At 45.1% G+C, this 12,862-nt stretch overlaps 1 protein-coding gene across 5 annotated transcripts in view; it reads left to right on the forward strand.

Moving 5' to 3' along the window:
- The window catches only part of RPS6KA2 (ribosomal protein S6 kinase A2), a 463,478-nt gene that overhangs the window by 358,894 nt on the left and 91,722 nt on the right, over positions 1 to 12,862 (forward strand). The gene's annotated exons all lie outside the window — the stretch shown is intronic.

The following is a 12,862-nucleotide window of genomic DNA, read 5'->3' on the forward strand; positions in this document are numbered from 1 at the left end:
GCTCTTAAGCACAGTGGAGAATCAAGCTAAATAATTTTTAGTTACCCATCTCATGGAAGTATTGTACAGTTTCATCTAAGTTTGTCAAGCACTTTGAAGCTGAAGTCCATGTAAAATATTATTATTATTGTCACGCTGTCTGGAGTGGCTCATGACCAAGAATGCCAACCTCAGGGCAGACTGACAAAAGCAGGGCAGACACCCCAAACTGGTAGAATGTTCTAGAATTAGATTTCACCAACCCAGTTACAAATGTGAACTCCTGGATCACTATAACAGTCTTACCATGGAGTCACAGACAGTCTCCTTAGGCTCTCCAGCCTATCTTGCCATGCAGGCGGGCTGGACTTAGTGATAATTGGTCACTTACACCAAAAATCACAAAATATTCAGGTTGCTCCCAGTCCCAAGAGACCAGTCACTTACCCCAGGCCAATTTGTACCCTAGATCTCATACCAAAGAGAACACTGGTAGCCAATCCCATAGTAAACTAAGGATTTATTAACTAGGAAAAAGAAATGAGAGAGTTGTTTACAAGTTAAAACAGGTAGTATATATAAACAAATGAATTCAGTCTATGATTCCAAAAGTTGACAGAAATGTAGTAATCTGTCAGCACTGAATGTCTTTTTAGAGCTAAACCAGATTGACCCTGGGGATCTCAGCTTTCTTTATTTCTTAGCTCCAGCCCTTGCAAGAGTTCAAATAGCAAAGAGATAAAAATCTTCATGTCCGCTATCTTTATTTCCCTCTTTCTGAATTCAGGCTGATGGGATGTGCTTTCTTGCACCTAGCACCTTTGTGAGTGTAAGAAGGCCATAAACCCAGTCTGTGCATTGTGATGCTCCACAATGGCCCATTTAGCCTTGATAGTTCTTCTGCATGGGCAGGGGAACCACTTTTCCTGCCTTGGTTCACAAGTTCAGAGCAGGCAATTCTACAATTTTAAACCAAAACTTATATACTACTTTATAGCATGGGATACAGACATTACAAGTAAGATTAATGCATGCAGCAACTTACAAGCATTTTATAGAGATTAAACACATTCTTACAAGTTTAACAACCATCTTGATCAATATTAACATATAGGTGAGCTGGTCCAGTTTCTAGCTATGACTTTGGCTCAGCTGACACCTACAGCCTTAGCAAGAGCTGGCACCTGGTTTACCAGCATCACAATCATTGTCGTTATTATTGTCAAAATGATCTTAACTGACAAGGTTATCCTGGTCTCTTTGAAATCGATGAGGGTTTTGCCATTGACTTCTGTGAAACCAGAACTTGCCTCACTTAGTACCAATAGCCTGTCTGAGTCTTTGATGGTAGACCTTTGTAAATCAAAAATGCTAGTTATCCTGCTGTATTTATGATCATGTAAATACCACAGTTTGCCAATCAATGTTTCAGAATTAGCTTAAGCTAGTATAGTACATGTCCATAGGAATGGTCATACCAGATGAGATCTTGTATCTTGGCTCCAATATCCTGCTTTACACACACAGCATCAATCCTTGATGGTACCTGGCATGAGCCTATTTACAAATTTGTTCCAAGGGATGTAAAGGTGTGTAAAGGTATGGCTTATCATGACCAGACTCCTTTTGTTTTCTGTCTTCCTGTCTGCCACTCACCCCCAAGACCTGAGATTTCAGGTACCAGCTCACTGGTCTGTTCTCCTGTTGTTATAAAAGCTTTTCACTGAGGGAATCGGTATGAAAAGTTAATTGACTTAAATGGCTAAAAAGTTGTGTATAAACCTAGTCCATTTTCTGCTACACCATGAGATATTTGGTAACAACACTGTAGATCTAGATCCCTGCTGGATTGGGCTGTCATTGAGATAGCATCTGCAAGTCTGTTGGGAGGCCTGTAGTCACAATGGTCTCTTAGTATGAATCCCTGGCTGATTTACAGAGCTCCAGACCTGGAGGAGGCTGTTTGTTTTTCCTGAAGTGAAGAGTTTTAGACCCTCTACAGCCAACTTCATATGCACGTGGCAGAATGTGAGCGATGACTGGGCTAGAGATCCCAAATAAAAAGATATGTGTTAATACTTATATATGCAATGTAGGGAAAGCATAAAGAATAAAGTGAAGTGCCTTTCTTTAGTTGCTGCACCTGCAGAATTTGTAAGTAGAGAAAGGAGATGCTAATGAACATCTTACGCTGCTTCTGGCCAGACAGAGAATGTTTTGCTCTGATAATTTTTGTCTTAAACCTAACTGTACTACAGAGCTCTATACACCAAGGGCTGTACAGTGTACACACACTTACCTAGTTAGATCAATACCAAGCATCACAGCAAGACGACCTCCTTTGCAAAATCTGGGTCTAACAATGTCCTTTTATTTTCATTGTGAGGGATGCTTTTCATAATTCAGATTATTTTGCATGTGAATAGCAGTTGTGTGAAGATCTTCAAGCTCTTTACAAACACTAATTAATTATGCCTCTCGGGAGGTAGGGGATGCAATTCTGTCCACGTACCTGAGGGGGAGCTTCTGCCAGCACCTGCTCATGTCCTGGGGTGCAGCTCCATCCCAGACCTTCCAGTGAGCCCTTCAGTTCACCTTCTCTCCCCCCTGCCTGCTTTACAGTGCTCTCCTTCTTCCTGGGAGCAGAAGTTTCCCATCTGCTCTCCTCCTCTAACCTTCCACTTGCCCCAGTGACCCAATCCCTTCCCATCTCCTGATCTCCCTCACATCCACTGTCATCCCCTCATTTACTCTTCTCCTTAACTGCTCACTCTCCTCTGGCTCTTCCCCTCACAGTACAGCATGGGGGGCCAACCTGTGGCTCTGGAGCCACATGCGGCTCTTCAGAAGTTAATGTGTGGTGCCTTTTATAGGCACCAACTCCGGGGCTGGAGCTACAGGCACCAACTTTCCAATGTGCTGGAGGTGCTCACTGCTCAACCCCTGGCTCTGCCAGGGACCCTGCCCCCACTCCACCCCTTCCCACCCCCTGAGCCTCCCGCACGCTAAGAAACAGCTGATCGGGAGGTGCGGGGAGGGAGGGGGAGGAGCTGATCGGTGGGGCTGCTAGTGGGCAGGAGGCACTGGTAGTGGGGCGGGGAAGCTGATGAGGGGTTGCTAAGGTATTACTGTGGCTCTTTGGCAATGTATATTGGTAAATTCTCGCTCCTTCTCAGGCTCAGGTTGGCCACCCTTGCAATACAGGCATGCTTTAGTCTCTCCATTCTTAATAAAAACTACCCTTCTCCCTACTTGCCTCTCCAACTACTGCTCCATTTCCCTTCTCCTCTCTGTCTCTAAACTCATTGAACACACTATTTACAATCACTGCCTAGAGTTCCTCACCTCCAATTTCATCCTAGATCCTCTCCATTCTAGTTTGTACCTCGCGCCCTCCACTGAAACTGCTCTGGCCAGAGTTTCTAATGATCTCTTCTTAGCCAAATCTCAGCACCAGTACTCCATCCTCATACTTCTTGACCTGTCATCCACCTTTCACACAGGTGACCATGCTCTTCTTCTTGCAATTTTGTCCTTTCTTGTCTTCCATGATTCTGTCATCTCCTGGTTCTCCTCCTGCCTCTCTGGTAAGTCATTCAGCGTATTCTTCAGAGGATCCTCCTCATCCCCACTTCAGCTTTCTGTGAGAGTTCCACATGGCTCTGTCCTTGGTCCCCTTCTATTCTCCCTCTACAGTTTTTCTGAGTAATCTCATCTGAAAACACAAATTCAATGACTACCTCTATGCAGAAAACTCACAGATCTACCTCTCTACCCCAGACTTGTATCCTTCTGCTTAAATGAAATTCTTGACCTGTCTCTCACATCTCATCCTTGTAGATGGCTAGCCATCAGCTCAAGATCAATGCAGCAAAGCCCCTAATCATCCCATTTCCCTGCCCAAATCCTCTGTTACCTCCTTTCTCAAGCACTGTGAACTACACCACTAACCTGCCTATCATCTTGGACTCAGACCTCTCTCTAGGTCAGGGGTAGGCAACCTATGGCACAGGTGCCAAAGGTGACACACAAGCTGGTTTTCAGTGGCACTCTCATTGCCCAGGTCCTGGCCACCAGTCCGGAGGCTCTACATTTTAATTTAATTTTAAATGAAGCTTCTTAAACATTTTCAAAACTTTATTTACTTTACGTACAACAATAGTTTAGTTCTATATTATAGACTTATAGAAAGAGACCTTCTATAAATGTTAACATGTATTACTGGCACACGAAACCTTAAATGAGAGTGAATAAATTAAGACTTGGCACACCACTTCTGAAAGGTTGCCACCCCTGCTCTAGATACTCTCATCCAGGCTGTGTCTAAGTCTTATAGATTCTTTCTGCATAACACCTCTACGTACGGCCTTTCTTATCCGTCCACACAGCTAAAAGTCTTATCATTCATATCTTGATTACTGCAACATCCTTTCCTCTGACCTTGAGAAATGCAATTTTGCCCCATTCATATCTATTCAAAAATTTTCCTACCTCATCACTTTGACCGTGTCATCATTCTCTTTGCAACACTTCCCTAGTTCCCTCTTCTCTATCATACCAAATATATGCTACTTGTCTTCATTTTCAAGGCCCTTCACAGTCTATTCACATCCTACCTATCATCTCCATTCAGTATCAAAAGGCTGACTTGCGTCTCAGATCAGCCCGTAATGCCAACATACATTGTCCACTTATTACATTTTCAAACAAGCACCATTGCGTTTTTTCCTACGCTGTCCTTCATAAACATCCACAGAACTATCTCACAATCATCCTTCAGACAGGGGTGAAAGTAAGTCTAGTGACTTACCGGTATGCTGGGGCCAGTTCTGGCCCCCGGAAGGGGCAGGGCCTAGGGTGGAAGGGGTGAGGCTGAGGGAGTCAGAACCAGCCCCAGCCCACCTTGTAAGGTAAGTGCCCCCACACACACACCGGAGTAGCAGCAGCTGCCCGGGGCTCTGGGGGTTATTTAAAGGGCCCGGGGCTCCCCTGCTTCTACCACCTCAGCCCTTTAAATAGCTGCCGGAGCCCTGTAGTAGTAGCAGGGCTCCGGTGGCTATTTAAAGGGCTGGGGCGGTAGAAGCAGCAGGAGCCCTGGACTTTTTAAATAGCCCCTGGAGCCCCACAGCCCTACACCAGGGATCCAGCAGTGAGGCTCTGGTGGCAATTTAAAGGGCCTGGGGCTCCAGTCCCTGCTTGGAGCCACAGGCCCTTTAAATTGCCCCTTGGGGAAGCCGAGCCACCCCAGTACAGCAAACCGGCTCTTGCCGGTATGCCGTACCGGGGCGTACCGGCTTACTTTCACCTCTGCCTTCAAACCCTCCTTTGCCATGATGCCTACAAAAAGCTTGACGGTGGTGTTGGGGTTCTCCCAAGACTTCTTCCATTCAGCCTCTAAGAACTCAGTTCGACTTAAGTCTTGTCACTCTAGTTCTTTTATATGGCATACAGCAAAGCTATGCGGAGTTGATCAGACTCGAGTGTAGGGGATGGGCACACCTCTTCCTTTATATACATTTACATGTTACATGGGTGTACTATGCACTGCATCACACATTTGGGGATCGGCTTGGTTATTTTGTAGGAATCAATCCCTGAATACCACGCACTGTTCATGCACTACTTACTCTTTACCTTATCTTACGTTCCAGGCTCATCTTATCCATTGTTATCTTGTCTATTGTAAATGGTTCCATGGATAGTCCCCCTTATCTTAGGTTGGACAGACATTCTGTTTACAGCCTGCTGGTGCATTTACCTCCCAAATCCTGTCTCTCAAAAAATGAGGCCTCACCCTGTCCAATTACTCATGTCAAGCCAAGCCCACTTTCGTTTTTGTTTTTTATACTGGCATTTGTTTTATTTGCATTATATTCCTGTCGTCCTGTGCATTTTTTTAAGTTTACTATCCAGCAACGCATCTTCAACACTACAGTAGTTATTTGAACTACTATTAATGCTAAGCTTAAAGTACAAACTAGAGGGCGCAAGCTCACCTGTGGCCGGGGTTCTCAATCTTTTTCTTTGAGGCCCCCTCAACATACTTGTTTGGGTGGAAGCAGGGCCCAGCGGGACTCAGGCCATCTCTGCAAGGCATGGGAAGGGAGTGCCACCTCCAGCTCTTGACTTACCTCAGCAGGCCATCCAGCCTGTCTGGGATGGGGGATGGCAAAAGAAAAAATTATAGCTTAAAGGCGGGCGAGGGGAGCGCTCAGCTCAAAAAATTTAAAAACCACTCAGGATGCAGGGAGAGGGCTATCTAGGGGCTGTGTGTGGGCAGGGGGGTACCTCAGGATGCAGAGAGAGGGCTAGCTAGGGGCTGTGTACAGGCAGGGGTAGTTCAGGGTGCAGAGAAAGGAGTAGGTAGGGGCTGTGTGCAGGCAGGGGGGTAGCTTAGGGTGCAAGCAAGGGGTAACTAGGGGCTGTGTGCAGTGAGGGATGTGGTTCAGGATGCAGAGAAAGGGGTAGGTAGGGGCTGTGTGCAGGCAGGGGATAGCTCAGTGTGCGGAGAAGCCGTAGCTAGGGGCTGTGTATGGGCAGGGGGGTAGCTCTAGGGGCTGTGTGTGGGCAGGGGGTATCTCTGGGTGTGGGCAGGTGGTAGCTAGGGGCTGTGTGTGGGTGGGAGGGTAATTCAGGGTGCAGAGAAAGCGGTAGCTAAGGGCTGTGTGCAGGCAGGGTGGGTAGCTCAGGGTGCAGGGAGAGGGGTAGCTAGGAGCTGTGTGCTGGGAGGGCACCCCCCACTGTGGTTGCTGCTTCCGGAGGGCTCTGCCAGCCCCGGAACCTGGTCCCCCCACCCAAGCAGCTCTTACTGGCCGCACAAGCAGTCAAGAGGGGCTGGGAGCTGAGAAGCAACCACAACCACAGGCACCAGCAACAGGAGGAGGAGACAGGGAAGTGCTTGGCTGACTGCTCCATGGCACCAGCCAGAGCAGGAGCCACCCCACCCTGCCCGTCTCCAGCTTCCGGCCTTTGACCTGGCCGAGGCCTCAGGGGCAGGGGAAATGGAGGGAGGGTGGAGCTGACCGGGGATGGCCTTGCTTTGGTTCCATTATTAGGAGTTACAGCACTGCAATTTGGGGAGGCAGCTACCCCCATCACCCCCCAAAACACCCATGGGCCCCGGATGCTGAGGCTTGTGGACCCCATGAAGTCAGCTTGCAGCACCCCCGGCCCCCTCAGGGGGCCACAGACCTCCCAGATGAGAACCACTGACCTATGGTATAGCCCACCAGCATGTAATTTTACGTTATAAGCTTGCTTTGCCTTTAGAGCATTTTTTCATCATTTCAACTTTGCTTTATTTTAATTGCATTATAAAAAACTACAAAATATAAAAATATTTTTATTTATTACTATAGGAAATGCAGGTATGAAACAGAATGCAAACGAATTAAAATACCATTCCCTGAGTCCTGGTGTGCTGAGACCACTGCCTGTGTCTTGCTGACTAGCATTGTCTCATTGTTTTCTTGTACTCCCCTGTCTCTCTGTATCCATCTGTTGTCTCTTTGTCTTATCCTTTGGGACAGGGACCATCTTTTTGTGTGGTGATTGTACAGTGCCTATCATAATGGGGCCCTGGTCCAATCCTGGAGCTCCTAGGTGCTGCAATAATACACATAATACATAATTATAATAAAATAATAAATATTTTATAAATGGGAAATATGAGACACTGAGCAATTAAGTGACGTTGCCAGAGACCATCTAGCAAGTGACTGGAAGAGATGAAAGTGAGAGTGGAGGCCAAGAGTCCTGATTGGAATGTTCAGCTCTCTGAAACCAAGTGATTTCAGGCTCCTAGTGCAACCCTGAACATCATCCCAGGCTCACAACATTTCAACAGACCTGGAGTGAAGTTGTTTGTACAACCTATCGTTTCCACTGTTGAGGCTTGTCTGGCCACCACCCCCAGCTCTCAACTTAATTTTGTTAGCTCACTGGATCTCACTGAAGATAAACTACTCCCCCTCACTCCCTCACTGAGTATAGATTCCCCATCCTCGGGTCTTCAGCGGACACTGCGTGATCTTATCTTGCTTCTTTGTGGGATCACCAGGTAAATGTTACTGCGTCTCCCAATCAAAAACGTATGATGAGGTGAAGTAGGAGAGAGGAAACATTTCCTCTTTTGCAGTAGCTGGGGGTATGATGAGGCAGGAGTGATAGCATCCCATAATTTCTAACATGGTAGCAAGAGCCCTCAAGGATTCCCTAGCAACTGCTTATTAGAGAAGGGAAACCTCATAATCCATAGCATGCTGTTGCTAGTGTTTTTCCTCTCCCACTGCTCATTAGTAAGGGCTGAGAGGTCAGGATTAGGGAAAAGCAGCAGTCTTTCAAAGGTACTGGATGGAGTGGGCACACAGTGTCTCTGAATATGGGGGCTCATGATGATGGAGCAAGTGAGAGGGGAGGGAAGTGGTCAGGAACACAGCCAGTGGGTAAGCAGGTGCTACACAAGGAACAAGCTATGAGGTGGCTTATGTATTGGGAGGGGTGGAGCCTGAATCTCTCAGCAGAGCAGATTTGCAGGGTTCTGTGAGGGGTTTGGTGTCAACTCACATGACCCTAATCAGGGGTGGCACCAGCACGCCAAGCACATGCCTGGGGCGGCAAGCCACGGTGGGGCGCTCTGCCGGTCGCCGCGAGGACGGCAGGTAGGTTGCCTTTGGTGGCATGCCTGCAGAGGGTCCACTGGTCCTACGGCTTCAGCAGATCTCCCACAGGCATGCTGCCGAATCCGCGGGACCAGGGACCTCCCACAGGCAAGCGGCTGAAGGCAGCCTGCTTGGGGCGGCAAAATACCTGGAGCCGCCCCTGATCCTAATCCTGCAGTTTGTTTACTCCTAGGCCTGACACCCAGTCAATCTGCTGTGACAATCAGACAGCAGTGTATCTATGTGCAGGGGTGTCAGCTGTGAGGGCTAACTTCTTTTGTCAAGTCTCATGTTCAGTACTGAACAGAATTCTTAATTCTTTGATAAACAGGAAACTGGGGGTGTGCTGTGCAGTAGCATTAGCTCTTGAAGACATAAGCTATTTCAATTTACAAGGATGTTTTTCTGTTTACTTAATGTTTGCTAACCTCCTTCAACATTATGTTAAACACAATGGCATTGCCGTTACAGAAACATCAATGCTTTCTTCCAGATCCTGCCTTGATTCAGTTCACTGAAGTGAAAACCATTGATGCATACAATGTGCTGGAGCTACACTGCACTGACTTTTAAATATTGATGTTAGGTGCATGTCTTTTGAATTTGGTTTCATCTTTATAGTAGAACCATTTAATTGTAGAAATGTGGTAACAAAGTACTAGTGATTGAGACATTGCGGTAAATGTTCTGTATGGTGCTCAAGGGAGTTACTAGCACAACTCCGTAATGCCAGTCAACAAATGTCTCTCTCTTTATTTTATATTTTTAAAGAACACTGTGCAGGCAGGGTGCTGGCTTCTGGGCTGGCAGAGCCTTCGGGGAGCAGCAAATACTGGGGGAGGGTGCCCTCTGGGCACACAGTTCCTACTTACCTCTCTGCCCACACCCTGAGCGATCCCCCTGCCTACACACAGCTCCTAGCTACTCATCTCTCCCTGCACCCTAAGTTACCCCCTGCCTGCACATAAGTCCTATCTATCCCCGTCCCTGCACCCTGAGCTACCACTCTGCTCTTACATGCAGGCTGATTTGCCTTCTGTGTCCACATTGCAAATATGGGTCTTTCTATGGTCTCCCTTGTGAAAGGAAGCTGCAGTCTTTTTCTTCCTGCATGGCCAATGGCCAGGCTGTCACTCATATTACGGTCTCCTGCCTCAAATGTGTCAGGTTATGCCTTGTACCAAAATAAAAAAACTGCAGCCACTTTTAATTTTCTTAAATTAGAATTTTAAGAGCAAGAAGCTCACAGGAGAAGAAAGCATGAAAAACATAACGTGTTAGATACCTAAACATCCATGCTTCTAGAAGTATGGGGACAATTCAGTATAGTGCATATTACTTTTCTTACCACTTACTGGAAGGATACTTAAGTCTCATTTTTAAAAATGACTTGGGTGCTTTCAATGGGACTTTGGCTCCTAAGTCACTTAGGCATGTCTGTGAATTTTACCCAAAATCCTATTCCCCTCTAATAAAACAGCTACTTCTCTCTGATCCTCCAAGCCAGCCACTCTTCTTCACTTTTCGGTCCCTTTGTTTTCTGAGTCTGGCTTACAATTGTCCACACATATTTGAAAGTCCTTTGTCTGCTTTCAAGTACCTGTTTTCAGTAGTTTCAGGGAGCTTGTTGTTGTCTAAGGTTAAGCCTCAACCCTCCCTCTCCTGTTTCCTCCCCACAAAATTGTTATAACAATGTAATGATTGTGTTTACTCTGTGGTCCAAGTTATTAAATCGTCAGGTACTTTTCCTGGTGACTATGATTGCTGAAGAAGGAATTTTAGGTGCTGTTATCATTCAGATAGCCTCCTGATATAGTTCTGATTGTGACTGAGTCTTTATTAGTTCGGGCATGACATGGGCATGAAAGTTATCCCTTTTAGTCACAGAACTTCTCTCTACTTAAAACAGGAAATGCAGTCATTTTGGTATGGCCAATACTGTAGCATCTTTTGGTAGGTTTTTCATAGTGACCATTACATCTTATTGGCCAGAGGAGTGGAGAATGATAGTGAGAACTGCAAAATACAGCTGACTGGTTAGAAAGTCCATGACCAGAATGCTAAAGGGGTGAAGAGGTAAAAGACACCAATTTATTTATTAATTTATGGATTTATTTTATGGAGATGTATTAGTCTGTCACACCTCTCCCCTTCAGGTTCCTAGCACTGCTACTAAGGAAGAGGAACTGTTTCAGAATAGAATGGTACATGAGTTTGGACATTTAAAATGAAATTAGCCTCCGGTAACTTGGCAACTTGGCTTTGCAGGCTATGGCTTCATGAATTATTGCTATGCAGGCACTGCCAAACACATTGTGCTATGGGTCTCAGAGGTGAAATTAGGCTTGATTTCTATTTGCATTGGATAACTTAGTGCTGGGGAAACCACGTCTGAATTGAAGATTTAATATGCAAAATGTGCCAGTGTGGTTGATAAATTGTCACTTTTAAATGTGACCTGATTTAAATATCTGTACGAAATAGAAGACTTGAATTTCAAGCAGTAATATCTGAATAGCCCCAACCACTGTTAAGAGTTTAAAGTGAGGTACTGATGAGAGAAGACAAAGCCGGTTAGCATATATTTAATGAAATATGTATAAAAGTCAGAATATTTATTTGATAAAAATTGCAACTTCAGCTTTGAAGAGCAGATGTTAAGATACCACAGGAAGTGAATCTAGTACAATGGCACTTTGCAATGAGTTTCAGTTTTAAGAAATGTCCTGATCTCATTGGAGTTTTACCTTGTCTGAATATTTCTGTTTCATCTCTCTTTATCATAGGAAGTTCTCTTACCTGCCATATGCACGTATCTCCAAAAGGAAAAACATATTGTATCCAGCAAGAAACATTCCTGCCTGACATGTTGAAATTTGATTTAGAGATTCAAATTCTTCCCTCCTTTCTGCTGGTGCAACTCTGCGCAATGGTGTTGCCCCATTGAAGTCAATAGGGTTTAGCTTTTATTTTTCTGAATTTCAGGGAGAACATAATAGTAATTTCTTTGTACTTCCTGTGGGTTGTTTTTTTTTAATCATTGGGAGTTTTGTACAGATTTTAAAAAGCCATTATCCTTTAACACACACGGCAGCCATTCCTTAGGGCTTTTATGTTTTCCCTTTTTATCTTTTAAATTGCTGAAATGGATATAAGAGTATAACTCTAAACTAAATTTAGTATTTAATTATTATTTGTGTTAATCAAAGCAGAGCAGATATTAGCACTGTCCTGGTTACTCCTAAGCTAATATTTACTAACTAGCACAAGGTACTTAAAAATGCTGTAGGTTAAAGAAAGGCAGATAGAACGAACCATGATCTTGCACTTAAGCCTCTGGACTGAGAGCCAGGAGACCTGGATTCTGCTACAGGTTCTGACAATGGCTTGTTTTCTGACCTCGGGCAAATCATTCTGCCTTTCTGTGCCTCTGTTTCCCCAGTTGGGATAATGAGGCTAGCCCACTTTTATACCGTGCTTTGAGAGAGCGAGGGTTGAAAAGTCACTGTGAGTGCTAAGTATTATTAGGAAGTACTTAGGGGAATTATTGATCTATTTCATTTGAAAAAGGGGGAATCCAGCTAAGAGTCAGATTCTATCCCTCTTATAACATTGAATAGTACCTTAATGCACAAGTAGTCCACCAGAAATCAAAGGGGCTGCTCCTCTGGTAAGGTACAACTTAACAGAAGGGTGGCAGAATATGGCACTTGTAAATATGGGCTTAATTATAACCAGTATGTATTTATTTACTATTAAAAGACCCAAGACCTTACTTGGTGCTGACATAAGCAGACAAAATGCCTATTGACCTCAGTGGAAGTTGTCCTGATTTACAGCAGAGCTGAATTATGTCCCTGATCCCTATTTTCCAGTGCACAATACCCAACATTGCTTATCTTGGGGAATCAGCTACTACCTTTACATGCAAACAGTACAGTGACTAGCGCTGTGTGAAACTCTCAGAATTCAACTCCAACCAGGCAAGCTCCCTTGATTGGGGCTTTTGTTACAAATGTGACATTCCAGTCAGGTTTGCTGAAAGAATCACTGATTTCAGAGGAATGTTGGCTGATTGATGCTTTCAGGTGGAAGCCAGGCAAAAGTTGAAGACCGCTGCTGGGCTTTTGCTTTGAGTTTGTGGGTTCATTTAAACCCGAAACTCAAAGCAAAAATCATGGGGGAATGAACCCAGGTGAACCAATGCAGGTGGAAAAAAAGCT

This window comes from Gopherus flavomarginatus, chromosome 4 (genome assembly GCF_025201925.1).
Source record: "Gopherus flavomarginatus isolate rGopFla2 chromosome 4, rGopFla2.mat.asm, whole genome shotgun sequence".
Classification (NCBI taxonomy): domain Eukaryota; kingdom Metazoa; phylum Chordata; order Testudines; family Testudinidae; genus Gopherus; species Gopherus flavomarginatus.